Consider the following 25,606-nt stretch of genomic DNA (forward strand, 5'->3'; position numbering starts at 1 on the left):
CATTTGGGAGGGGCTTTCCCAGATGGGATGAATTTGATAGTACAAATAATTTCAGCTCTTGAGATTGTGTTTGCTTGCTCTTGCCATTCAAATTTCGAAATGTGTTTGATTAGTAAGAAGTTCAGGAATGCCAAGCAGTTAGGGAGTGGGGTGTTAACTGAGGGTGCAAAAAGTTTAGTGTAAAAACGTTAAAAAGCAAATGTTGCATTGATTGTTATGTCTGCTGCAAGTTGATGAAGTTTTACTTTGATACATTTATTTCTTTGAGAAATTTGACTGATGAATTTGTCCCTCATATAGCATGTAAGAAAGTCCCAAAAGGTTATTGGTGAAGTCACTGAGTTTTTATTTTTATTTTTATGATTTGGGATAGCTCTTCCTGAAGTTCCTGAGTTGTCTCTGGCTCTTCCAGGACTTCCAAATTCATTCACTAATTCTTAGATTTAGGGGATGTGGGGAAAATATGAAGGCACATTGTTATGGCCACATGATCTGAAATAATGATGGGTTCGATAGAGATAGAAGCAGTGCACTGGAGGAGCGTGGAGTCAACTAGGAGGTCATTAATTCTGGAGAAAGACCTATGTGGGGGGTGAAAAGAAGGTGAAATCTGTTCCTTTTGGGTTGTGAATTCTCCAGATGTCAACTAATTTGTGTGCTGCGCATAAGGTATGCATTGCTTTATGTGGCTTTGGTATTCTATATCTAAAAGCATTATGCTTATCTAAGAAAGGGCCCAGTGGCAAATTGAAATCGTCCCCTGGATAAACCGTGCATCTGGTGGAAGGAGTGCAAATTTAGTGGAAAGGGAGTTCCGAAATAATGGATCATCTGAGTTCAGCAACACAAAAGGATGATGGACAGAGTGCAGAACAATGCAAACACTCACCCCCAGTCACACATCTGGGTTTAATCCATTGTTCTTTTGCTCACAATGCCAACCCAGTTTGGATGCAGCCATATGCAAATCAGTCTTGACCCTGTTCCTCATGGAACAGTGCAGCCTGAAGGGGCAAGCCAGGTCCACACTGGAATGGGAACAAGCATCCTGGGACCAGTTTCAGGGTATCACCCTTTATCAGCCAGGCTAGCTTGAATCCAGTGGCACAGTGAGCAAGGGACCCAAGTCTGGGCATACCCTTCCCACTTAGGACAACTTTAGCAACACAAAAGGATGACGGACAGAGTGCTGAACAATGCAAACACTCACCTCTAGTCACAGATCTAGGTTTAATCCATCATTCTTTTGCTCACCATGCCACACCAGTTTCGACCCAGCCATACGCAAATCAGTTTTGACCCTGTTCCTCATGGGAACAGTCCAGCCTAAACTGCTAAATCAGGTCCGCCCTGGACCGAAAACAAGCATCCTGAGACTGGTTTCAGGATATCACCCTTCATCAGCCAGGCTAGCTTGAATCCAGTGGCACAGGGAGCAAGGGACCCACGTCTGGGCATACCCTCCCCACTTAGGACAACTTTAGCAACACAAAAGGATGATGGACAGAGTGCTGAACAATGCAAACACTCACCTCTAGTCACAGATCTGGGTTTAATCCATTATTCTTTTGCTAACCATGCCACCCCAGTTTCGATCCAGCCATACGCAAATCAGTCTTGACCCTGTTCATCATGGGAACAGTCCAGCCTAAACTGCCAAATCAGGTCCGCCCTGGACCGAAAATAAGCATCCTGAGACTGGTTTCAGGATATCACCCTTCATCAGCCAGGCTAGCTTGAATCCAGTTGCACAGGGAGCAAGGGACCCATGTCTGGGCATACCCTCCCCACTTAGGACAACTTTAGCAACACAAAAGGATGATGGGCAGAGTGCTGAACAATGCAAACACTCACCTCTAATCACAGATCTGGGTTTAATCCATTGTTCTTTTGCTCACCATGCCACCCCAGTTTCGACCCAGCCATACGCAAATCAGTCTTGACCCTGTTCCTCATGGGAACAGTCCAGCCTAAACTGCCAAATCAGGTCCGCCCTGGACCGAAAACAAGCATCCTGAGACTGGTTTCAGGATATCACCCTTCATCAGCCAGGCTAGCTTGAAGCCAGTGGCACAGGGAGCAAGGGACCCACGTCTGGGCATACCCTTCCCACTTAGAACAACACAAAAGGATGATGGACAGAGTGCTGAGCAATGCAAACACTCACCTCTAATCACAGATCTGGGTTTAATCCATCATTCTTTTGCTCACCATGCCACCTCAGTTTGGACCCAGCTATATGCAAATCAGTCTACCACTCAAACAGTTTATGAGGATAGCCTTAATGTTAGCCTACGGAAGGAGCAAGCCTCACAGCATTGGAAAACAAATTTAGGAGTTTTCCACTACCAGGACACATAAAACACACAGATATGTGTCCTGCCTTTTACCCACACAGCACCCTGCTCTCTGGGTTGCCTACCTTAGGGGAGACTTATATGTAGCAAAAGGGGAGTTTAAGGCTTGGCAAGTACCTTTAAATGCCAAATCAAAGTGGCAGTGAAACTGCACACACAGGCCTTGCAATGGCAGGCCTGAGACATTGTTAAGGGGCTACTTATGTGGGTGCCACAATCAGTGCTCCGTGCCCCCCAGTAGCATTTAATTTAAAGGCCGTGGGCCCATGCAGTGCACTTTACTAGGGACTTACAAATAAATTAAATATGCCAATTGGGCATGAGCCAATGTCATCATGTTTTATGGGAGAGAGCATATACACTTTGGCACTAATTAGCAGTGGTACCTCATAATAGACTTTCCCATAGTATTCCTTGAGGCCTTAATTGGCATACAAAATTTGACAAAACTTAGATTCACATACGTAACTCCTCATAGTCACAAAGTCAGAATATTTAACATTCATAACCAGAAATAATTTTGAAAATTATGAGCAAGAACCTGTATAATTGCATACTTATAGTTTGTCCTTGTAGCTGAGTTTGCACTTGTGTCTTTGAGTTATGCTCTAGGTGTTTAACCCCTTCTGTGTCGCGGACTTAATAGTTACATCCCGCGGCATAGTGCTCATGTGCAGAGGACGTAACCATTACGTCCTGGGCACTGAGCTCAGAGGGGCTAGCGCTCCCTCTGTGGGCTTCCCTCCCACCACCCCCAAGGCAGAGATGGAATGGGAAGCCCTTCCCCTTCCACTCCCCCACCCCGCTGTAATGACGTCAGCGCGCAATTGAGCGCTGAGATCATTACAGGGTGCCGGTCGCACTGGAAGCCATTTGTTTCCAGTGTGACTAGAGAGAAACAGGTGAGTTTCTCCTCTGGCGGGTGGGGGGTTTGGAACAAAGAGGCACCGGGGGAAAGGAAAGGCTTTTCCTTTCCCCAGGTGTCTCTTTGAGCATTTCTGCTGCCCGATCGCAGTGCGATCGGGCAACAGGAATGCCCACTAGACACCAGGCATTTTTATTTTTATTTATTTATCTAATGTTTTGCGTCGGGGAGCGGCCCCTGGGGCAAGGGTCGCTCCCATTTGGGGGCATGTTTGTTGTGGCCATTTCTGCCCCCCTTGGGGGAAGATCGACCTATTATTTTTATGCTGATAGAATCCACTAGAACGCCAGGGATTTTTTTTTCTTTATTTATCTAATGTTTTGCATCGGGGAGCGGCCCATTGGGCAAGGGTCGCACCCATTTTGGGGGCATGTTACCTGTGGCCATTTCTACCCCCCTTGGGGGCAGATCAACCTATTATTTTTAGAAACCAGTAGAAAGCCATGGATTTTTTTGTGTATGTTTATTTATGTGGGGGGGTATCCCCTTGGGCAAGGGGGGCGTTTAACTGTTGGCCATTTCTGCCCCCCTTGGTGGCATATCGGCCTATTATTTTTAGGCTGATCTGCCCCCAAGGGGGTCAGAAACCACTAGAACGCCAGGTATTTTAAAAATATGTTTATTTATGTGCGGGGGGTCCCCTTGGGAAAGGGGCACCCCCCAAGGGGGGCATTGAACTTTTGGCCATTTACACCCCCCTTGGGGGCAGATGGCCTATTCTTTTAGGCCCATCTGCCCCCAAGGGGGCAGAAGCCACTTAGACACCAGGGATAGTGTGTGGGTGTATTAGGGGATGGAGGGGCAGCCCTCGGGCAAGGGTTGCCCCCATTTGGGGCACGTGTACCAAGGCCATTTCAGCCCCCTTGGGGGCAGATTGGCCTATTCTTTTTAGGCTGATCTACCCCCAAGGGGGGCAGAAACCACTAGAAAGCCAGGGATTTTTTAAAATGTTTATTTATGTGGGGTGGGGGGTATTCCCTTGGGCAAGGGGGGCATTGAGCTGTTGCCCATTTGTGCCCCCCTTGTGGGGGCAGAAGCCACTTAGGCACCAGGGATAGTGTGTGTGTCTGTGTGTTTTTTTTTGTTTGGGGGCTGGACCCTTGGGCAATGGTCGCTTCCCATGGGGACACACTACTAAATGTATTTTCTGCACTCCTTGGGGCAGATAGGCCTATTCTGTAGTAGGCCCATCTGCCCTTATGGCAGAATCCACTTAGGCACTAATTTCTAAATGCTTGATGGTTGGGTGTTTGTCAATTGATGAAGTATTTGCATTTGTGATTAAAATATATTTTTTTCTTTTTTGTTCTAGTTCAAAGCTTTTGCTTTTTTTGCTGTGGCTCCTTGCAGTTTTGGCGGTGGTTGACCTGTGGTTTGCATAGTTGCATGTTTTAGGTAATTAAAAACAATTTACTCCAAAGAAGTATGGTTGCCATGCATGAATGACATGTTTGTAGGTGGTGTACTAAATGCAGGTTTGTGTGTGAAATTGTCCTTAGATTTGTGTACAATGATATTTGTGTTGTCTTATTTCTAATTTGCTTTTCTTTCTTTCTTTTTAGTGAGATATCATTGGTGATTGCTGTGTCTCTGCAGAGTAGTTGCTGGTGAGTCAAGCTTTTTCAGGCAAGTGAGCGGTATAGTTTTTGAGTTTATAACTCTTACTGATAAAGCTACACTCTATTACTTATCTCACACCGTGCTGGTTGCTGGTGGTGCATTTGTCCAGTTAATTTTTGTAGGAAAGATCATAGCTAGCCGCAGGAGGACTGCTCAGCAGGTGGTTGGTATGCTTTTTGAGTTATTGTCTGATCATGATTATGAGACAGACTCTGCATCTGACGGAGAGGAGGAAGTGAGAGATTCTGGCAGTGAAGTTTCTGTCGGAGAGGAATCTTCTGATGAGGAAGCCACCCTCAGTGCAGATGGAGGGCCTGTTTTAGAGGAGGACACTGATGTGCCATTAGTGCAGCAACCTGGGGCTGAAGGGTTTCCTGTTAGAAGACCTGAATTCTGGGTTGCCCCAAACATGGAGCAGCCAGAGTTGCCTGTCTTTACTGGTCTCCCGGGGTGTGGAGTCAATACAGAAAACATTTGCCTGTCAATTTCTTTGAGTTATTTTTGGATGATGTGTTTTGGAAGAGATTGTTGAACAGACTAATTTGTATGCAGAGCACTATTTGAGGGACAACACTGCTAGACATAGGCCACACTCTAGGGGTATACAACAAAAATCATGATACACTGTTCCAAAAGAAAGTATTAGGAGAAAGAACACAGGTGAGTCCTAATTTTAGGAGCAAGAGTCCTCACACACCCAACTGGGTGTTATGCTTCATCATCGGATATGCTCCTCGTCAGACCTTCTTTGCAATGTCTGACAGGCACCCCCCGCAGGGGGGCTCTTTGCCGGAGATCTTTTCTCGATGACGCCAAGACCCCAAGAGTGAGTTTGGAAGAAAAGAAAAAAAAGGAGAGACGCAATAGAAGCTAAAATTGTCTCAGGACCCAAACCTAAGGGTAACAATTTTATTAATCCATGGATGGTGATGGCCAAGCTTAAAAAATAATCAGGAGAGTGAAATAGAGATGATGATCAATCACTCTCTACCACAATTATCGTGGAAAGGGAGGTAAGGGACTACCAGACCATCCCTGAAAAAGGGTCAACATGTTTTGTGTCTCTATGGTCCAACCGGATCCCGTGACGCTTCTTCAGGACCAAATGCATATATACTTCTCCTCTTACAAACTAAATGGACTCCTATAATCTGAAACTGTCAGTTATAATGTCTCCAATCACTTACACACGTCCGGTATAACTCAAACGTGCTATTCCTAAGTGTCGCCCTGTAATCAAATTTTACAGACTCCGTCCATTCTGGGAAATTATGGTGCTGGACCTTTGGGTCCGTCAAAGGAAGAATGGGACAAATTGTCCTCACTAATCTGATTAAGACGGTCCTACATGGTACAATTATGACAGAGTATCTGAGAGCGAATATAGCCCCCAACGAGTTACTTATATCTAACATGCCCAGGATCTTTTTACAAGACCTGATTTTTAGGAAAGATTGGGCTCAGATTGCCTGGAAGTGTACCAGGGACTGGCTTGCCTAAGCGCAAACTCTCCCAAATAGCCAAAACAAAATGCTCGGCACAGGAGGGAAAAAGGCCTGGCAGCGAAGGGGTTAAATCTTTGTATGTTCTAGTACTCTTACTGTGCATGAGTATGTATATATATGTATGCACACATATGCACAAACAGATACATAGATACAGACACACATACATGCATGTATGCAAGAATGTACATGTATGAATTCATGTTGATATGAAAACAGGTCTCTATAGGTGCTAGATGTGGATGAATGGGTGAAGAGAGTTAATAAACATATGTAATCATATCCACTAAAATATGAAACAACATTGAGTATATTAAATATATTACTATGTGCTAAGATATGGCAGCCAAATCGGAGTCCAACAATAGATCAAGCAGAACAACCTTAAAGATCTACAGCAGTGTAGACATTGATAACAACTGGCCTTTAAGAGTGTTATAGCTTGCTAATCAAAGTGAGGCACACAGATTAAAGTTATATAATAAGTTGGACAATCAAAATGCAATACTGGATTTGCAGCATTGTGAGAACCCATTAAAAGGTACAGATATTAGAGAATGGTGTTAGGTAAATTGTGTAACATTTCAGTTATGGGTATTTGGAGAGTCTTCCATGTGGGTCTCATTAGTGTTGTCCAGAAATATGCGTAACCCAGAGGAATCTGAGAACACATGGGTCTTTCCTTGATGCATTATCTTGAGTGCTGAATTGCTATGTCTAGTAATGAATGTTTTAGGGCTAAAAATACCTCCCTTCTGATGACCGTTTCCCTATCATAGTCCTGCAATATGTTGATCCTTGACCCTTGCCCGATGAGAAATTTGAAGCTATATGTACCAAAGCATTTTTCCATTGACACACAATGAGTAAAACCCTTTGATACATCTGGCCCTTGATCTTCTTCATATAGGTTCGGATGAGCTCAGAGTGTTGGAACCATGGTGAAGGTGATGCCCAGGAATGATGGAATCCATGATTCTAGAACAGCAACAGCAGGGGCATTTGTCTTCCACTCCTTCTGGTAGTCCAAAGATCCTGAGGTTCCCTCTTCTGTTGTGATCTTCCAAATCAGTTACTTCGCACTTGAGAGATATGATGACATCCTCGGTCTTGAGAAGGTGTTTATCTTGTGCTGATAGGTGATCTTCAGTCATGCTTATGCTATTTTCAGCATTTGTCTCCCTTAAATTCAGGTCTCTGAGATCCCTTCTGATTGCTGTAACCTCTGTTTGTAGTATAACGATGTTGGTCTTGGTGCATTGTGCAATATCATGGACGTAGGTAAGCTTTTTGAAGAACATTTCATGGGTGGGCTGATTCTCATGTTTTTCTTCGATAGGAGAGTCTGGGACTAATGAATCCTGTTATGATCTTTTAAGGCTAGATTTGGTTTCTTTATCCTAGAGTTGATTATGTTCTCTCAGCTCTGCCATGTTTATTAGGGCGCCTGGTAGATGGAGTCAGTGGCGTAAATAAACAATGATGTGTAATAAGAAATTACAAAACTAATTGGTGATATTGAGTGCTATTATATAGTCTCTGCCCTCTGCAGACAGCTGGTAAGTGGTGAGGGGACAGTCTCTTAGGTCTGTAATATTAGTGACTCTAGTGCAATGTTATGTCCATGGGGTTCCCCAGGTGCTACAAAAGTTTATATAAGATTACAAGGCAGAAACTGGGGTTTTAAAGGAGAAAAGCAGAAAACTTGGTTCACCAACAGAGGCACTTTGGGTGTTCCGGGTATTCTGGCACCCTGAGTACAATTACTGTGCAATGTACTCTCGAGCTTAATGTGTCATTAGCCTGGTACAGCAGACACTTGTACACATTATTATTGCATAGGCTACAGGGAGTCACAAAAGGGGTTGCAGATCCTCAAACAGCGCAGAGGAGGGTGGCTCCAGGATATTGTAGGGAAAAGCAGTAGGACCTGGGTCCAAAGAACATGCAGAATAGTACAGGCTATTGGAGTAGGATTTTGGCGCAGTGAATGGTGTTAGCTACCAGGGAAGACTGCTCACACTCTGTTTCAGCTTTCTCAATAAATCAATCAATCAATCAGTTTTTATAAAGCACAACTACTCACCCTTGAAATGCTCAATGTGCTGGTGGTGGGTCTGGGCCTCATTTAAAGAGGCATGTCTTGAGGTTCTTCCTGAAGAGGGTGAGTGATGGGCTTTGTCTAAGGTAAAGTACCCACAGAACGGGAAAAAATACCGTTCTGGATTGCCCAGAAAACGAATCAGCTGGAAGTTGTGTTTCCCCATATGGGACCACAGGAAAAACATAGATTGCTCACTATGTGCTTTCCCTTTGGGATGGTTCCCCCGTGGATGACTACACCACATGGGGTACAGTCTTCGCTGCTCTTTACACTACCCCACATGGTACCCCGACACTTGCCAATTTACCGAATACGGAATGAGCGCAGGGCTGCATCAGCCTTGGATTTGGGGATGAAATTAATGGGTAACTTTGATGCAGTTTCCTCAATAATACTGAGTAATATTAAAGGGGAAGTGGTAGCACTGGCAATACGCCAGTGTCTCTGGGAAACTCCACACCTGGAACAAGAGAGACAGCTACCAAAAATAATTTCCAACACCTATACAAGTATACTGCGGGATAGTTTGGGAGCCAAACCAAAGAAATTGGAGTTACAAGGTACCACCCTTAAGGAGGGTACAAAGCAGGCACAAGAGGGCCCTAAAAAGCACTGGGAAAAACAGAAAGATTTCAAAGATAGAAGAAACAAGAGAGCTGATTCTCCACACCCAGAGAACTCCGAAAGGAGATACAATCTCAGAAATAGGAAAAATATCAAAACTCCTGGCAGATATACTGATTCACGTCCCTCTTGTTCCTTTCAGGAAGCACTGGATAGACGTAGCAAGAGAGGGAGCCGTCCTGATCGACGTGCTGAATACGTGAAACAAAAGAAAGACTCTCCGCAATCTACCATTAAAAAAGAAGAAAAGACTCCTCAGCAAAAGCCACAGTTTAAAAAGAAAAAGGTGGCAGCACTGACAGCTAAAAATGCCAGTACACTTGAGAACACTGTTGAAGAACAAGACGTGGGCAGTGACTCTGTTAGACATTGCAGCAGAGGTCACGATATGTCACCAGAGTCTGAAAGTTTATCTGGATGCGACAGCAACTAGCAATGTTGTTGCAGCTGACATTGAGGACGGACGCGTTCTCCCACCGACAGGGTTTATGATTTAAAAATTCAGATAGAGGGAGACGTGGAGTGCACCATTGGCGTGATATTTTGGGATGCACTTACTAGTGATTTCCTATTGGCCGAAAGAGACTGGCCACTTGAACATGTCCATAAGCTCCTGCATGGGGAAGATGTCATTTTGCCTTCCTTCTCCGATCTTGTTCCGGAAGCAGAAAAAGAAGCGTTATACCGCAATCATGTAGGTTGGGACAAGGATTCTCCTTGTCGTATTATTCCCATTAGGTCCACACCCCAACCACAGCCACAATATCCTGTTAAACATAAAGCGAAAGCTCCGGTGAGAGAGATCCTTACCCAACTTGAGTACCAGGGAGTAACTGAGCCCTGTACATTTTCAATGAATAACCTGTTATTCCCCGTTGCGAAGCACGACCATTCATACAGAATAGTCATTGATTATAGACATTTAAATAGTCATACACACACATATGCTATACAAAACTCACATAGCGCTGCACTAATAAACAATGTAGTGCGTAAAAAATATAAAACAACATTAGAAATATCTAATGGCTTCTTCAGCCAGAACTTAGCACACGAAAGTCGGGACCTGAGTGCATTCTCATTTGGCTCTCAGAAACCCTTTTGTTTTTTAACTCAAGGCTATAGGAACAGCCCAGAGCTATTTGCAGCCCTTGTAACATCAATATTACATGATATTGATTCCGAGGCGTTATCCTATGTGGATGACATATATCTCACAGACGACGATCCCAACATTCATCTGGCATGGGTCGATGGGATCATTTTGGGATTTGCAGACCTCCGTTACAAATTCAACTTTAAAAAAAGTAAGATCGCCTTTCTCAGTGTATTGTTCCTTGGATACGAGCTATCAAACGAGGGAAAGATCCTGGCCCCGCACTTTCTAGAGAAATATGCTCAGCTGCACCCTCCTAACACACTTAAGTAACTGCAGTTATTACCAGGTTTCTTTAATTTTGGCAGAACATATATTCCAGATTATGCACAACGCATCAAGACTCTTTATGACTTGGTTCAGCCCAATTTTTCTAGCAGACACTGGACAGTTGAACACACACGCATCCTTAGGGAAATGAAACAGGACATGCTAGAAGCTAAACACTTATACACACGTGACAATAAAACAAATTTGGTCATCAGAATAATTGCTGGTGCCATTGGATTTACTTATGTCACCTTCAACGAGGGTGACACAGTACCCATAGCATATAAATCACATTTATACACTAATGCAAAACAGCGTTTTGCATCTACAGAAAAGATTCTGACGGCAGTTCAGATGGCCGTCATAAAAGAGAGACCACTTGCCCAAGGGAAACGTATCATTGTGGTTTCCCCGGTGCCGGCCTTAGAGGCTGTCATGAAAGCAAGCATTCCCAACGGTAAAGCATTACATCCACGTTGGATTCAATAGGCAACGTCTCTGACCGCCACTGATGTCGGTTACATTTTTTATCCAAAACTTCAGAAACAAGAGTTTCTCCAGTACGAACAAGAATACCCTGCTCCTCTAAATATACTGCCATTATACAGATACCATACTGTCATATACACTGATGGTTCAGCACAACCGGCTGTAGGTACTAAACATAAATACTCAGCTGCTTTTGCAGCCATGAGCGGAGTGATGGAAGATAGAGTCTTCCACCCTCACAATACCTACAAGCAGACCCTAGGGGACTGCACAGCTCAGTTGGCTGAACTTAAAGCTCTAATACTAGCGCTCGAACATACTGAGCCAGGAAGCCTGACTTCAATAGTCTGTGAATCATATTACTGCATTCAGTCATACAACGATTATCTTAATCATTGGAAACTGGTCTGGTTTAGAGATTCGAAAAGGAACACCATTAAACACAAAATATTGTGGGGGAGGGTGGCTGATCTTAAGGATAAGCTACCGTGTGTCCATGTAGTGCATACATTGGGCCACCAACGTGTAGGAGTACACATTACCGGCAACACATTGGCTGACGAAGCAGCTAAAGCAGCAGTAGCTACAGCTTCTGTGGCTGCAGTGACTCGTTCACAAACGAGGTTGGATAATTAAATTCTAAGTGCAGTGAAAGCTTCGGCTGCAGGCAAGCCCCTTCCGAAGGGATACCCTACAAACTATTCTTACCATATCAGTGCACAGAATGTTGCCTATGCAACAATTCCTGGCGTTGGAGATTGAGTGATCCCCAATGAAGACCAGAGATTAGATCTAGTAAAAGCAGCATATGAGGGTGTCGCTTCTGCACATGCTGGTATCTCGGCCACAATAACACTTTTACAGAAAAGCTTCTTGGGGCCTGGTCTATGCAGACGGACAAAGAAATATGTCCTATGCTGTGACATTTGCCAGCAGATAAAGGGCTCTAATATCAAACGCCCACCGCAGACATCCCTCTTAGTGTCCAGCAGGCCACTACAGTGTGTGTACCTGGACCATTGTGGTCCTCTACAGCCTGATGGGGTTATAGGACGGAACACCGACTTCCGAAACAACTAGTGCCTTAACAACGAGGTCGGAACACCGACCTCATTGTTACTACTAATGCCTTTACCACAAATGCCTTAACAACGGTATTTAGTTGTAAAGGCATTCCTGATAAAAGCATTAGTAATAGGCTCCATTAATCCTACATCCCTCACCCCAAACCCCCAACCCCACCCCAAAACCTAAAACCCCCCAGCCCCTCCCCAAAACCAAAAATGCCCCACCCCCCAACCCCGCCCCAAAACCTAAAACCCCCCACCCCCTCCCCAAAACCAAAAACGCCCCACCCCCCAGCCCCGCCCCAAAACCTAAAACCCCCTGACCCCCCACCCCTTCCCCAAAACCAAAAACACCCCACCCCCCAACCCCACCCCAAAACCTAAAACCCCCTGACCCCCCACCCCCTCCCCAAAACCAAAAACACCCCACCCCCCCAACCCCGCCCCAAAACCTAAAACCCCCTGACCCCGCACCCCCTTCCCAAAACCAAAAACGCCCCACTCCCCCAACCCCACCCCAAAACCTAAAACGCCCTGACCCCCCACCCCCTCCCCAAAACCAAAAATGCCCCACCCCCCCAACCCTGCCCCAAAACCTAAAACCCCCTGACCCCCCACCCCCTCCCCAAAACCAAAAACACCCCACCCCGCCCCAAAACCTAAAACCCCCTGACCCCCCATCCCCTCCCCAAAACCAAAAACGCCCCACCCCCCACCCCGCCCCAAAACCTAAGACCCCCTGACCCCCCACCCCCTCCGCAAAACCAAAGAAGCTCCACCCCCCAACCCCGCCCCAAAACCTAAAACGCCCCACCCCCCCAACCCCACCCCAAAACCTAAAACCCCCTAACCCCCCACCCCCTCCCCAAAACCTAAAACTCCACCCCCCAACCCCATCCCAAAACCTAAAACCCCCTGACCCCCACCCCCTCCCCAAAACCTAAAACACCCCACCCCCCCAACCCCACCGCAAAACCTAAAACCCCCTGACCTCCCACCCTCTCCTCAAAACCTAAAACATCCCACTCCCCCAACCCCACCCCAAAACCTAAAACCCCCTGACCCCCCAGCCCCTCCCCAAAACCTAAAACCCCCCACTTTCTTTAGTCGTCCCCTCGTCACCTGCGTCGTCCTCCTTAGCCGACTCCCTTCTTTGCACCTTAACCACGCATGTTCGTTGTTCACAACATACGTAGTTAAGGCACAAAATAACGGAGTTGTGGTTAAAAAAAGCGTTGTTGCGCTTTTGTTAACCACGACTTCGTCATTAAAACTTTGTCGTAAAGGATGTTTCCCGCCTGATGGTGCATACAAATATATTCTAGTTGCGGTAGATTCTTGTTCTAGATTCCTGTGGGTATGGCCACATTGGTCGGCTGATGCTCGGACTGTTATAAAAGACTTGCTGATCTTTAACGGTACATATGCGGTTGCAGCGTTCCACTCGGACCAGGGCCCTGCATTTGCCTCCAAGGCATTCAGGGACACCATGGGGACGATGGGTGTTGAACTCCATTACTCCTCACCATACCATCCCGAGGTAAATTCAGTCATGGAGAGGCGGAATTGTGATCTAAAGCAGTCCTTAACAGCTTGAGTATTAGGTTCAGGCCGCAGCTGCCTACATCACCTATATGGGGTCCAGAGAGCACTGAATAATCTGCCAAGACAGTCCTTGGGGGGACGCACTCCTTGTGAGTTTCCCTTTGGGATACCTATGTATGTCCAAGATCTTGATGCCGCTGGTATGGTGGCAGCAGGAACACCATTTGACATAAATAAACGTTTAGCAATTTTGTGATGATAAATCATCTACCAGTGATGCCACTGTAGAAATAAGGGATTTAGCAAAAAATGTGACTGCCTGGATTGCTAAAGTTGGGGATCCGGTTCGTGAGAAGATCGCTGTGAAGAAGGAATTTGGTCATCATACAGAGCACCTGTACCGATCTTGGGAATTCAAGGCACCAGGACTGTCATCCTACCACCATTGTCTGGTTCTCGAACAAACAGATTTATTTCCATTGATGACATCAAACTACACCACGTGGCCGATCCTTCAAAGTAGACCAAGTGGTCCCTTCGGTGGTTCCCGATCCCCTCTCACTACCCAACAGGACATCCATCTACATAGTAGGATGAACAACACTACTACGGACTATGCAACAATGTCCAACGATGTTCCAGATACATCCTCTACCATGGGGAGTGTGGAAAATGAACTTTTGCTAGTTCCAGTCACCACTATAATGACTCCTCCTGTCCAAGATTTGGCTGTTTTTTACACAAACACTTCACAGACTGTTGACACTGTCTATCAAGAGCCTCCACGTGAAGTGGACCAAAGTACACGTAATGCACCGGCTCCCGTGTTTGCAGAGACTGCCTCTGACTATTTCATTGACATTGATGACTTTTCTTCCGATTCATCTACTACTGTGATTGACAATGTTTCAACAAGAAGTAAGCTGTATCAATGGCTTAAAAGGAACTAATTAATATACCCATGGAACTACTTATGGTTCTGTCTGACATTTTCAGCATTATTTCTATGGGTTGGTTTTGTGACTATTTTCTTTTTGCTCATAAATGGTCACTATATTTGTGATCGCTCCTCCGTTGAGCCAGTTGATGAAGTTTTAACTCCATATCATTCCTCGCATAAGGCCCGAAGAGACTTTTCCCTTGTAAATATTACAGCAATACTTCTGATGGGATTGTGTGGGACAAAGTTCCCTTTAATATATACGGCCAACAGACAGAGATTATTCAAATACCATACGTGTTCAAAACATCTATGACAGATGTAATTACACCTGGTGTTGTCTCTGATGATTGGGATGTCCAAACAGTTGATTCCATGCTAACTGAAATGAAGGACTATTCCGCTTTTGAAAGTGATTATGTATATGAACATACAATGAATTATGGGGTAATGTTCTGCTACAACAATTGGAGACATTACTACCTACACCATGCCACTAGATATAGACCAGTATTAAACTACACACAGTGGGAACACTGTTCTACACCACTAGTGGGGAGCCCAAAATTCTATGTTAATAAATTTACATATTTTTCTGGGCATGACACACAAAAGCAGAGTCGTATTATTTTAAATTACCTCCAGCACAAAGTGGGAAAATGTTGCCAACTGACACAAAACTGATTCATTCAGGTCCCTTTGTCCCCTGGCTCGCAGTTCAAGGTTACGAGTACTGGAAGAGCACTATTGACTTAAAAAGTGTATGGGGAGCATAAGATTGGCAGATACAGGGTAGGGAAGCTTTATTTCTAGCAGGCCTGATTCCTGTGCAAATGATTTTCTTAAATGACACTATACAGCAGTCGTCATGTCTGGGAATAGCAAAAATTAAAGACATGAATATGCCCAGTATCCCCACTCCGGCAAGGTTTGAAGATTGGCAATATTTCCTTAATATCATTGAGGAAAGGCTAGATGCAATGGTCAAGGCTGGTACCTATATTTCTTCACTTTCCAGTCCCGGCGGGTGGTTAATATGGCCCACTGACACTTATGAGTGTCAAGAGCGTTTTTTTAACTCTTCAGGGTTTTTTTTAATCAACAGGCCAGACCCTTGCTTTATATTGGGTCAACATACAGGTATAATTACAATATACAGAGTGGGTAAACCGTGCCAGCAATGGGTACAGACTAACACATTAGCTGCAGTTAAGAAACATCTGAACACTTTCTGAAGATGTAGACTTGCAGGATTTTCTGCTGGGTCCTAGAAAACAGCGCTCAAAAAGGTTTCTATATGCTATGTACAATGAAATTTGGAAACTTTCACAGATTGAGGCTGCTGCGCGTTTAAGGCATTTGGATGGGGAAAATTTAGAGAAGGTTTTAGCTGTTGTTGACAACGGCATGAATACTCTGTCCAACAGGATTTATTCACTATCAAATATAGTATTGTCTGCTATTGCTATAACTCAGACAGACTTGTCCTGGTTATATCATGGAGAGACACAGCTACGTTCCATCATGCAGCTGGTTTGGACTTTACAGACACTGAAAAATGGCTACATTCCATGGAAATATATTAACGGGAGTGAATTATTCACTGCTTTTAATTTTTCCGGAGACCAACAGACAATGGCTAAAAGAGAAGCTAGTTTCACTATGCTTCATGTAGAAAAGTTAGAAAAGTTGCCCTTCACGGTAGCAGAGAGTCCTTCAGCTCTTTGGCTCTTACATGGCATAATTAATTTACCCATTTTGACCTTTCGTTCCTCAAGCTGCCTGAAACATCTTGCAGTGGGAAAGTACGAGCAACTAGGAGATAACTATATTAAGGAAGAGTTGATTATAAATGTCTGAATGGCGAAACAGAGGTCTTTCTTAGCGGAAGCGAATGTGAGACTACTTTTAGAAATTCAATGATATGTAAGCAGGTCTCCCTTCACGGTCTTTGCAATGCGGGGGTCGCGAACTTGGCCTGTTTTCTGAAGGGTACTCCCGTCCCTTTGATTCGCCTGGTATTTTATGTACTTTCCAATGGAAGTTATGTGGTACTGAACGATCAAAGTTGTTGCGGCATGCTTCCAGGAACTGCCTACACAATCTCGGTCTTGAAGGTCGTTACGTGTTGTGGACATGCTTTATTCCCCTCACACGAGCGATAAAAGTATCTGACATGTGGCCCCACATAGATTCTATTAATGTGAACTATGACAAGCTGAGCAGGCTAAAGGCGCTATTGTTTCAAAAACAGGTTGCCTTGACATCCGCAAAAGAGACATATGCTCTCCAGATTGCGAGATCATCTGCGAGATACAATCCCTATTAAATACGAACTTCCCCAAGCACTTCTGAGAACTGGTATCCAGAATATTCAATGCTTCGAACACTACTGGGATTGTCCATTTCTTTAAGACTGTCAGGTCTGGTTTCGTGTCCATCTTCCAAACTGTCTTCGGAGTCATCCCGTCGGCCATCCATTCGCTCTTCTCAAGTGTGTTTGGTGGCTTTCCAATTATTTTGGCTTTGATAGGTGGACTACTACTGTAGTGAATCCTAGTTTGTTTTAACGGGATAACAGGAGTTAGCTTAGCCGTAGGCTTGTAAACTCGTGCCCCCGTCACCCAGTGACTTTTAACCTACTTAGCTTGCTCTGCTTAGTCCATTTAATTATTTATTTCCTTTAAGATGGCGGCCTTGTTTATAGTTAGGACACTTGTTATGGGTTCTATTATCAGTGTCACTGCGCCAAGGCGTCAAGATCAAGCACGAAAGACAAACATACAGTAGGTATTCACACTTAGGGATTTTCCCTCTCTATACTTTCGAGGGATTGTTGATATTAATTGCCGTCCCAAGCATGCCTGTTATCTATTGTTATGAATAACACTTATGTCAGGGGACCTTGTAGATCTGTATAAATACAACACACTTTAGACAGATAATCAGAGGGATTCCGACCAGAGGGCATCGCCACCATCGCTGATACCGATGCTGCAGTCATCTTGACGCTGACCCAGTCTTCGTGTCCCTGCGGAGTCTGAGATAGAGACCTCATTCCAAGGTTACGAGGGTTGGGGGCTCCTCTCATGGACACAGCTTTGGCAGATTAGGTATAACGAACCCAGCTCTCCTTTTAGGTAGGAGGTTAGACCTATTCTCCTTAGGGTATCAGGGCATATTCCATCTTATACATATACATATATTTATTTTATATATTGCACAATGGTGGGGGTCTTTATAACAATGACTCTCTTCTTCACAATACTGTAGCTTTGTATATTCATTATCCTAATCATTGCAGTTCATGCAACTTATCACAAATTGCAGTTATGTTGAATAAAAACTATTATAATCTCACTGCATCTGTGTTATTGCCTTTGTTTGTATGAGACATAATAAAACTGTGAGAAAAGGGTAATTTCCGTTTAACCACGAGAACCCTGAGAGATCTTACTTTGAGTCCATGCGTAAGCGACTGCTACAAATCACCTTTTACTATTGTGTTTCTGGTGAGGTACTGCTAGTAAGCCGGTAAGGTTTGGACAACAGTTACAACTAGTTGTAGGAAGAGACTTAGGGGGTCATTCTGACCCTGGCGGTCGGTGTTAAAGCGGCGGCCAACCCGCCAACAGGCAGGCGGTAAAAAAAATTGAATTCTGACCCTGGCGGGAACCGCCAACACAGCCTGCCACTTTAACACTCCGACCGCCACGGCGGGGCAAACAAACAGCGCGGCGGTCACCGCCAACAGACAGGCGGCAGACAATGTACCGCCCACCCTATCACGACCCACCAATCCGCCACCTTTTCCGGGGCGGGAGCCCCGCCGATAAAAACACGGCGGAAACAGACCACGAACGGGAAAACGCTCACCTTTATAAACTCCATGATCAATCTGGACAGCATGGAACCCGAATTAAACATCCTACCAGCGATTGTCTACCTGCTCCTCTACCAGGAGCACGAACGCCGCCGCAGGAGACAACGGTGAGTACTGCACCTATGACACAGGGGAGGGGGGAGGAGAAAAGGTAACGGGCACACACATACGCGACACACCCACCCCCCCCCCCAAATCCCCACACACCAAAGCAGAGCAACAACTCAGATTTACACCCCCCAAACCCTCCGGAATAATTCAAAGACACAATAAAATGATCATTAAAATAGAAGTATATTAAAGTATATTTGAACTGAAGTGAAATATGAGATATTGAAAATAAATAAATCACAACATGAACAATGTATACATAGTCCAAAAGTCCGGCACATATTGGGTACATGCCATTGTTCGTGGGCCAATGTGCATTAACACATGGGCAAAGCCCACACACGAGACCCGATTCCATTGGAGAGAACACTGCTGGGGCATCAGATAATAAAACCACAGGCACCTCAGGGGGAAGGGAAGGGGGGGCACCTCAGCCACATGAGTCCACGACGCCAGATCCACGAGGGGCCTCCATGCCCACTGTACCATCCTGGGGAGTGCAAAGCCACAGTCTCTCAAGCCTCTACAGTGGGTGGGTTGCCCACTCTACCATCCTGGGGAGTGCAAAGCCAGAGTCCCTCAAGTCTCTACAGTGGGTGGGTTGCCCACTGTACCATCCTGGGGAGTGCAAAGCCACAGTCCATCTGGTGGATTACAGACTCCACTGCTTATGGAGGAGGCATGGTGCCCAGAGTGCTTCGTGAAGCCCTGCCCGACACAGATCCGGCCCTGCCAATGGGCCAGTGGTGCTTAAGATGAAGGGCCCAGCGGAGCGGTGCTTGAGAGGAAGGGCCCAGCGGAGCGGTGCTTGAGAGGAAGGGCCCAGCGGAGCGGTGCTTGAGATGAAGGGCTCAGCGGAGCGGTGCTGAGACGGCGGGGCCCAGCGGAGCGGTGCTTGAGAGGAAGGGCCCAGCGGAGCGGTGCTTGAGATGAAGGGCCCAGCGGAGCGGTGCTTGAGAGGAAGGGCCCAGCGGAGCGGTGCTTGAGAGGAAAGGCCCAGCGGAGCGGTGCTTGAGATGAAGGGCCCAGCGGAGCGGTGCTTGAGAGGAAGGGCCCAGCGGAGCGGTGGTTGAGATGAAGGGCCCAGCGGAGCGGTGCTTGAGAGGAAGGGCCCAGCGGAGCGGTGCTTGAGAGGAAGGGCCCAGCGGAGCGGTGCTTGAGATGAAGGGCCCAGCGGAGCGGTGCTGAGACGGCGGGGCCCAGCGCAGCGGTGCTTGAGATGAAGGGCCCAGCGGAGCGGTGCTTGACTTGAAGGGCCCAGCGGAGCGGTGCAGAGACGGCGGGCCCAGCGGAGCGGTGCTTGAGATGAAGGGCCCAGTGGAGCGGTGCTTGAGATGAAGGGCCCAGCTGAGCGGTGCTTGAGATGAAGGGCCCAGCGGACCGGTGCTTGAGATGAAGGGCCCAGCGGAGCGGTGCAGAGACGGTGGGGCCCAGCGGAGCGGTGCTTGAGATGAAGGGCCCAGCGGAGCGGTGCAGAGACGACGGGGCCCTGTTCAGCGGTGCTTCTCACGGCGGGGCCCTGTTCAGCAGTGCTTCTCACGGCGGGGCCCTGTTCAGCGGTGCTTCTCACGGCGGGGCCCTGTTCAGCGGTGCTTCTCACGGCGGGGCCCTGTTCAGCGGTGCTTCTCACGGCGGGACCCTGTTCAGTGGTGCTTCTCACGGCGGGGCCCTGTTCAGCGGTGCTTGTCTTGTGTTCCTAGGGAACCAGATCTGGGCAATCATTCCCGCTCAGTCGCCATCCGACCTATCGCTTGCGGGGCCCTCCTGTGCAGGAGTCCTGGGCCCCTGGGTGTCCTCCGTCACACCCCAAATGGGGCTGGTGGGGCCCTCCTGGGCAGCTCGCCTGCTGCCGGACTTGTCCGCCCTGCTGCCCTTGCCCCCTTGGCGGAATCTCTGGGGCCCTTGCCTCCCTTTGTGGATGGGCCAGGTGACGGTGCAAGGGTGGTGTCCTTGGGGGCAGCCGTCTCAGGCCTGTCGCGCCGGCCCTTCCCTTTTTTGGTTCTTTTCCCAGGGGGTGGGCTGGCTGTCCCCTTGCTGCTGGCCGATGTTCCTGCCCTAGGAGCTGGTGGACTCCAATAGCCCTGAACGATGGTCCTAGTAGGTGCAGGGCTTGTGGTGGCTGAGGTGCTGTTTGGACTCTTACGAGATGGAGGGGTTGGGTCAGGTGATGCAAAGAGGTTAATTTTGGAGAGGAACAACTTTTTAGGAGCAATGGGAAGGGTAGGTGCAGTGGGTATGGGAGTGGAGGGAGAGGATGTGGTTGTAGGAGAGTCAAGTGTGCTGTCTTTGGGTGCAGGTGCTTGTGCTGGAGGCTGTCGTGAGGTGGATGGCTGTTGGGTGGGTGACTGCCTGCGTTTGTGTGGTTTGGAAGAGGGGGTGACAGACACAGTGGGAGAGGACACAGGGGACGTGTAAATGGCAGTGGGGGTGGTGCACGTGTGCGGACTGTTCTTGTGGGTGTGTTGGTGATGGACGTACTGGCTGATGGTGGTGTGCATGCAGGTGTGAGTGGAGACATCACAGGGAGGGAGGAGGGAGACGAGGAGGAGGGACACACAGAGGAGGCAGTGGCTGTTGGCATGTCTGCATGTGGATGTTGCTTGGATGAATGCTTGTGTGATCTGTGGTGCTTATGTCTGGATGAGCTGCCCTTGGGTGTTGAGGTGTGTGCAGGCTGGTCTGTAGGTGTGTCTGGGATAGGCAGAGGAACAGGGGAGTGGGACTGGGTTGAGGAAGTTGGAGGGGGGAGGCTAGACACAGGGACAATTGCTGCCGTCAGTGCTGAGGCCAGAGCCTTGAACGATCGCTGATGGGTAGCCTGACCCGAATGAATGCCCTACAGGTATGCATTGCTCCGATGCACCTCCCTTTCTACCCCCTGGATGGCATTCAAAAGGGTAGACTGCCCAACAATGAGCGTCTGGAGGAGGTCAATGATCTCCGCACTGAGGGCAGCAGGGGTAACTGGGGCAGGACCTGAGGTGCCAGGGGCGAAGGAGATGCCCGGCTTCCTGGCCGAGCGGGCACGGGGCGAATGCTGAGGGGCTGCTGGGAGGGCGGGGCTGGTGCGCTGGGTGGCGGCTGTATCTGTTGCTGCGGTGGGCATGGGTGGTGCCGCCACCACAAGGGAGCTCCCTTCCGAGGACGTGTCGGTGTCGCTGACGTCTCCACGGGTCCCCGTTGTGGAGCCCCCCTCGCCCTCCGTCTCACTGGTTTACTCTGAGTCGGTTGCATGGCCCTCCGGGGCCATGTGAGATGCAGCTCCCTCGTGCGCCGATGCCACTTCTCCTCCGCCTGATGATGCTAATGCACACATGAACAGGAAAACCAAAAAAAGGGGGGGGGAGAAGAAAGAAAGACATGTTGAGTGCATGCATTGGCGGCACCGTTGGCGGAGAGGACAGACACAGAAGCCCCCTGCACTACGCCGCGCACTCGGGGTACACTACTCAATTATTGTGACTTGGCCTACAAGTCAATGGACGACAAATGCACACATAGGGGAGGCCCAACCATGGATATCTGTACTTAGCACCCTACAGAGGTGGGGGGCAGGGCACAGGGCCATGCCTAACGGAGGGGCCTAGCCTACAGAAACCGCCCTGGCCTAGAGATAGCCACAGCCCTCCTCCCCCACCCAGACACCTCCACTGTGCGCTAATATAGCAGAATGTGCTGATAATCACCCCCTTGTGTCTGCTGTGATGTCCTCACGCACCCATCCAAATCGGGGTAGGCCACCGCCAGGATCCGGGACATCAGGGGGATCAATTGCAGTTTGGCACCCCTCCTAGGTTGGGAGGCCATCCCCAGCAGAGCCTCGGCGGTCTTTTTGCTCCTGCGGCGGATGTCCTCCCACCTCTTGCGGCAGTGGGTGCCCCGTCTGTTGTGGACCCCCAGGGCCCGGACGTCCTTGGCGATGGCACGCCAAATGTCGATCTTCTGAAGGGCGCTGACCTATGTGACATGGACAGGATGAAACAAGAAATAACATCACTTTCCTTCATGGTCGATGTGAGTGGCCCCCCCTCCCCAACCTTGCCATGTGGCACATGCTCTCATCTGTCGAGCGTTGCACTCCCCATTCGCACCCCTCCCCACCATCTCACACCCACCCCACTCAACACAGGCATAGCCCATACTACGTGCTCCCTGTGTACTTACCTGTTGGCCTGGAGGACCGTAGAGTAGCGCATACTTGGGGAGGACCCCATCCACAAGTTTCTCCATTTCCTCAGATGTGAAGGCAGGGGCCCTTTCCACAGTCGCAGCAGCCATTGTATCTCCCAGACCGAGGTCACAGCAGCACTTGCAGTATAGGTCCTCTCCTGTGGATGATCAGGTCTCGAGTGATTAAGCAGTTAGAAAATGGCGGTCAGCCCGCGGCGGTGCGTACCGCGGCGGTGCGTACCGCGCCCACCGGCGCACATCGTCATTGGCTCCTGAGACCCATAGGGTTCAATGTTAACCAATGCTGCTTTGCGCCGCGGTCTTCGACCGCCTACCGCCACGGTGTGCCACGCCAGCGCATTGACCTTACATCCCATTGTCACACTTCACAGGTCAGGCAGCCGCCATTTCAAGGGCCCACATGGCTTAATTTCTACTGCGTCACACAGGCCTAGGCCTTGTATTGCCACTCATACAAGCCATTCAATGCATAGCGAATCGTGTTTTGTGCAAGCTGTGGTTACGTACCTGTGGGTTGCTTGACTCTGTGCTCCATGTTGTCCTTCCTAGGCACCGTCCGCTGGGACTTGCGAGGAGATGGAGGAATCCTCCCGTGTACAGACCGCTGGTGGACCTGTCGACAATGGAAGAACGACATGTCATACTGACATACAGACTTGACCGAGCCACTATACAGGAACTGTGTGCCCAGCTGGAGCCAGACCTGATGTCCCCCATTCGCCAACCCACAGGGATTCCCCCTCTGGTGCAGGTTCTGTCAGTACTCCATTTTTTGGCAAGTGGCTCATTCCAAACAACAGTGGCCATATCATCAGGGATGTCTCAGCCTATGATTTCTAAGGTTTTGTCCAGAGTTTTGTCTGCCCTGATGAAATACATGCGGAGCTACATTGTTTTCCCTGAGGTGGGCGATTTGGCTACAGTGAAGGGTGATTTCTATGCCCTTGGACATATCCCCAACATCATTGGTGCCATTGGTGGGACCCATGTGGCTTTGGTTCCCCCCAGTGGAAGTGAGCAGGTGTACAGGAACAGAAAAAGTTATCATTCGATGAATGTCCAGGTGGTCTGTTTGGCTGACCAATACATCTCCCATGTAAATGCCAAGTTCCCTGGGTCTGTGCATGACGCGTACATCATGCGAAATAGCAGCATCCCTTATGTGATGGAACAGCTACAGAGACACCGTGTGTGGCTAATAGGTGACTCTGGTTACCCCAACCTGTCGTGGCTACTTACCCCAGTGAGGAATCCCAGGACAAGGGCAGAGGAATGCTACAATGAGGCCCATGGGCGAACTAGGAGGGTTATAGAAAGAACCTTCGGCCTCCTGAAGGCCAGGTTTAGGTGTCTGCATATGACAGGTGGATCCCTAATGTACTCACCAAAGAAGGTGTGCCATATCATCGTGGCCTGCTGTATGCTTCACAACCTGGCTTTGCTACGCCAGGTGCCTTTCCTGCAGGAGGATGGTCCAGATGGTGGTGTTGTAGCAGCTGTGGAGCCTGTGGAGAGTGAAGAGGAGGAAGACGACGGGGACGACACAGACAACAGGGACACAGGGATACAACAGTATTTTCAGTAGCACACAGGTACGAATCAACCACGCCATTTTACATTTACTTAAAGTCTCCTGCCTCTCTACTGTCTGAGTTCCCCCCCAGTTCCTGTTAACTGAGTTGTGACTTTCCCTTCCGTTTTCAGAGCTGTGGGCCCCACTGCGTGACCTCTGCTTTGTTTGCCCATGGACTACAGCTGTGTGACAGTGGTATGTTATCATCACAATGTAACTGAACATTTTGGCACTGTTATGTCTAAGACATTTGTTCAAAATACAAGCAGACTCCAGATTTTTTGGGTGCAAGAAGTGATTTAATTCAAGTGCTAAATTTAAGGAACATGATTGTAAAACGGGGATGGGTGATGGTGGAGTAATGTCCATGGCAGAGTCCAGTTCTCAGTCGCACAGGTGCATTGTCCATATGCCTGTGGAAGGATGGAGCAGGGGCAGTTCAAGGTTGGACAGGGTGACAATGTGGGACAGTGGGATGACATCAGGGGGTATCGTTTGCTGGCGGGGGTCTTGCAATCCTACTCTGTCTTCTTGTGAGATCTCAGGTTCCGCTTGCGGGGTGGTTCTTCTTCTGCAGGAGGTGGGGTTCTGGTGGCCCGTCATTGTGTGGGGGCCTCCTGTCCACTAGCGCCGGCGGAGGTGGTAGGCTGTTCCTGGTCCAGGCTAGTGACAGGGGCCCTTTGTGGTGCCACATGGTCCCGCAATGTGGTGACTATCTGGGTTAGGGCCACGACGATGGTCCCCATTGCGGAACTAATGTTCCTCAGTTCCTCTCTGAACCCCATGTACTGTTGCTCCTGCATGACCTGGATCTCCTGGAACCTGGCCAGTACCGTAGCCATCATCTTCTGGGAGTGGTGGTATGCTCCATGATGGAGGAGAGGGCCTCTTGGAGAGTCGGTTCCCTGGGCCTGTCCCCCCCCTGTCGCACAGCAGCCCTCCCAGTTGCCCGGTTTCCCTGGGCCTCTGTCCCCTGGACGGTGTGCCCACTACCACTGCCCCCAGGTCCCTGTTGTTGTTGGGGTGGTGGGTCAACCTGGGTGCCCTGTAGTGGTGGACACACCGCTGATTGACGTGTCCTTGAGACAGAGGCATGGGCCCGCTGAGTGGGAGCTGTGCTGGTGTTCCCAGATGGGGTTAGGTCTGGTGTAGCCTGTGGCTGTCTGTGGGGAACCGACTGTCCCGAGGTACCCGATGGGCCGGGCTGGTCATCAGGGTCCAGGGAGACAGAGCTGCTGTCATCACT

This window comes from Pleurodeles waltl, chromosome 11 (assembly GCF_031143425.1).
Source record: "Pleurodeles waltl isolate 20211129_DDA chromosome 11, aPleWal1.hap1.20221129, whole genome shotgun sequence".
In the NCBI taxonomy this organism is placed as follows: Eukaryota; Metazoa; Chordata; class Amphibia; order Caudata; family Salamandridae; genus Pleurodeles; species Pleurodeles waltl.